This window comes from Macadamia integrifolia, chromosome 9, assembly GCF_013358625.1.
Source record: "Macadamia integrifolia cultivar HAES 741 chromosome 9, SCU_Mint_v3, whole genome shotgun sequence".
In the NCBI taxonomy this organism is placed as follows: domain Eukaryota; kingdom Viridiplantae; phylum Streptophyta; class Magnoliopsida; order Proteales; family Proteaceae; genus Macadamia; species Macadamia integrifolia.
Window position 1 is genome coordinate 34,351,468 of NC_056565.1, and position 4,005 is coordinate 34,355,472.

The window sequence follows — 4,005 nt, forward strand, 5'->3', positions numbered from 1 at the left end:
ATTGGGGGAGTAGGGAGAGACTCAGGGAACTGCTAGATAGTCTATTTCCCCTTAATTTGGGCAAGCAATTACTGCCTGATCGCCTGCCACTACATTAGCACAAGGGCAACTGAGAGGTTGTGTATGAACATCAACATGATTGAGATTTTTTATTTCATAGAGAGTGGGGTTGTAATCTTGGGTGCCTGTATCTAAGCGCAGGTTTTACGTGAACATATAGCCTTCTTTTTTCCTTAATTTAGGGCTACTTCTTCTAGCAGCCTAGTTCCTTTTTTTCAAGGTTTAAAATACTCAAATCTGGGATCATTCTCCATAGTTTTAATTTGAATCATTCCAGAATTGATTAGAATTGGTTCAGTGCGGCTAGAATCATCCTAATTCAACCTTACTCAATAAGCAAGGAGGCATAGTTATCAAATCAAACAATTCCATCAATTCCAATTCGATTTTAATAAACTTATTTTCTTCTTCAATTTTTTTTTTTTTTTAAATTTTATGGAAAGATAGAACCCCCATAGACATACATAACAATTTCGTGACCTCATATGAATTCTATGTTCTTACAAATCAATCAATCAATCTCTCTCTCTCTCCCCCCCCTCCCCCTCCCCCTCCCCCTCCCCCTCAACATCTCTAGTGAGAAATGACACAACAATTTCTTGCCTTTTATTGATTTAAAAGAAAGGAATTTGGATCCATTGAATATTGATGAGCACATTTATGTGTGAAAATCTTAGGATGTAAGCATGCAATTTTACATACTTAGAATGGAGTTACCTTGGGTTTTACTATCTTTTTGCAAGGTTTGTATTTTAAATGGCTTAGGGACTATTGGGTACCATATCTTCAATTTTACACATAAAAATGTCCTGTTTCTTTTCATGGTTACGAAGAGGATGAAATTCTAAACAAGATGGATGTGTTGCATTAAAAGTACACATTCGTGTAGACACTCATATGCTCGATATAATAGACCAGAAGAGAACCAAGATGCAGGCCCAACCCTTTTGCAATTGTCTCAGGGGTACAAGAGAATATTCCAGATGCCAACAAAGCAAGAGGGACTCACCTTGGACGACACACTCTCCCACCTTGTGCGTTGAAAATTTTCTCTCGCCTATTTTTTAGGAGATTTTGTTGAAGATCTCTTATTTTCACCTACTTAAAGCACAAGGGGCTTGGACAAAATTTTCAATACAAATTAGAAGAATGTCCAAGTCATAGAAATTCGGCCAAGAGGGGTTTTGGATGTAAGTTTGAAGAGAGAGAAAAAATAGAAAAAAAAAGGAAATCATTGGAGACTCCTTTTCTCTCTTCCCTCTCCTCCACCTCATCAAAACCCATTTCGGTTGGACTCCTATCCCCTATCTCCTACGATTCTCTCCCCTTTCTCTCTTCTCTCCCTTCCACCTCATCCAAACCCTAATCTTTGGACCCCCTCTCCCCTATTTCCTATAAATAAAAATCATACAAGAGGGGAGACGGGGCACTTCACTTTTTTACTTTTCTTTAGGTTTTCTCTAGGTTTTCTCTAGTTCTTCTAGTATTCTTCTTACTCTTTGGTTTAAGCACTTATGCAATGGAATTTTGTTTAATGACTGCAAGTTTTTTTTTTTGTTTTTTGTTAATGGTATTCAGTTGTAATTTTACTTTCTAGTTCTAGGCTTAGTTCTAAGAGACAAGAACCAAGTGTAGAGCACAAGTTTTCAAGTTCAGATTTGTCTTCTCCAAACTTAACAATTTCAAATTTGTTTTATTCCAGATCTGGTTTTTAGGGTTGGTAGTATTTCAAATCAAATAAGAAACAATTAAGTTTAATTCAAGTATTGAAGTTTAGATAGGTAGGCTTCAACATAAGTCTTCTCACCCCCTCTCATTCCCTCTTCTGACAACCCATTCATTCTTAACTTAGGTTTTTAATTTCATTTTTACGTTATTGTTTTCCCTTTCCCCCAAGGTCCTTGGCTAGACTATAGGTTAGCTTTGCTCCTCTCTAGCTATGGAACAATCCTTCTACTTTTATTATTTACTTTGCTTCTCTTTCCCTAAAGCTAAGTAGTGAAGCCCTTGTAAGAGTTACTCTCTAGTCAAGTAGGGAAGCTTGCATCATTTGCGGTGCATCCTTCGGGCTAAGTAGAGAAACCTACTTGTGTCTCTAGCTTTCTTCCCTTTTAGTTGCACTTTTATTATTTATTTTAGGACTTTTACTTTATTGCTATTTATTTCAACACTTTTACTTTCAGTTATTTACTTTTTATTTGCGTGGTTTGAGTTATTTAAATTCCTAGATGTGTTGGTTAGGACGCTTTTAGATGCATTTGTTTTAGGGTGGTAGTTAGAAGTAGATCACCATAGTTAATTGATACACTTTCGCATTACTAAAAGAAGTCAAAAATAAAGTAGTTGCCTCCTTGTATTCGATCAGTAGCTACGATGATCTGTACGCTTGTGATTGCTTTTAAATCTCAAACAAGTTTTTGGCACCGTTGCCGGGGGGATATTTCCATGTTATTTTTGGCTTTCTTTTGGTAAATCGGAGTGCTTTGTTTTCTTTTTTTCTTTCATCACTTATTGAATTCTTGAGAAGAACAACTTGCAATAATAGTTGTATCGGTGGAGGTCGCCAAGCCTCACAGTATGGTAAAGATAGGTTCCGCCCTGTAGTAGTACCTCAGGAATTGAGTAACTCCAGATCCCTACTGGTAAGCTCACAAAAAGCCAAAAAATCAAAATAAAAAAAGTTTTTCTTTCCATTCTTTTGGGCTTGTCTTATTCTAGTTGTGGGTAGTTTTCTGTTGCATGAGTCCTAGGTGGGTACATAATACTAAGAATCGGTCAGAAAGAAATGATCCAACAAGTAGTGACCCTATAAGTATACTTTCATTAATACCTTTTAATATGGGAGGCCAACAGTGAAACCCTCGACCTAAATCTTTGAAAGATAGGTTCTACCTTGCTAGAGTAGCCCAACCTTCCTGTGTAGTTCTACCACAAGCTCAGGGCAATAATTTTGAGCTCAAATCTCAGTATATCACTATGTTTTTCCACTTTCATGGGCTGACCTCTGAGGATGCATACCTATTTCTAAGGGAATTTGAAGAGGTATGCGTTCTAATTAAGATCCAACAGCTTTTTGATGATGCTATTCAGCTTAGATTCATCACTTTTGCATTGAAAGACCAAGCTAAGAACTGGTTGTATGAGTTACCCATTTCCATAACCACATAGGAACACTTCATAGTTAAAGTTTTTCCCAACTCACAAGACCAATAAGCTTAGAAGTGATATCCTTCAGTTAAGGCAAAAGCCTAGTGAGAGTCCTTTTCTAAACTTATAGAGAGATTCAAGGATCTACTCCAAGAAGGCCCTCACCATGGCCTTGCATTATGGTATTTATGCGAAATAATTTATGAGGGTATTGATTACCCAACTAAACAAATGATAGAGTCTATGTGCCCTGGGAGATTATCATCCTTTAAAAATGAAGGAAAGGCATGAGAATTCTTGCTTGACTTAGATGACAAAACCTGTGAGTGGGAATCAATCTAAGAAAGTGAAAGAACCATAGGAGAGAAAGTATATTTTGTAGATGGGATAGTAGACAAGGAAGCCCACTTAGATAGCCTAATCAAAAGGATTGAGGCCATTGTTCTTAGAGAGCCATCATCAGTCAATATGGTTACGATGTGTACTTGGTGCCAGTCCCCTGAACATATTATAGAAGAATGCCCCAACACCTCCGGGGGTACTTCCAATGACAGTGTTAAGGCCTCATATCAGAATAATACATATAGTAACACTTACAATCCAAGGTGGAGAAATCACCCAAATTTCTCTTGGAACCAGGCAACCAAGTAGGGTCTTTCAATTTCCATAGTCGAGGTCAACCTGGACCCCAAAGGCCTCAATAGCCTTTTGCCCCAAATACTTTTCCTTGGCCAAATATAGGACCTCGGGCTAGTTTTCCTAGGCCCCCTCTCCTATCATATTATCAGCAAGCCCTGG

The 4,005-nt window shown here is 37.7% G+C and overlaps 1 non-coding gene across 1 annotated transcript; it reads right to left on the reverse strand.

The window, feature by feature from the left end:
- Nucleotides 1-3,271: 3,271 nt before the first annotated feature.
- LOC122090307 lies at nucleotides 3,272-3,380 on the reverse strand. The gene has a single exon (XR_006143545.1). It is a non-coding gene; the product is annotated as a small nucleolar RNA R71 (small nucleolar RNA).
- Between the last annotated feature and the right edge of the window lie 625 nt (nucleotides 3,381-4,005).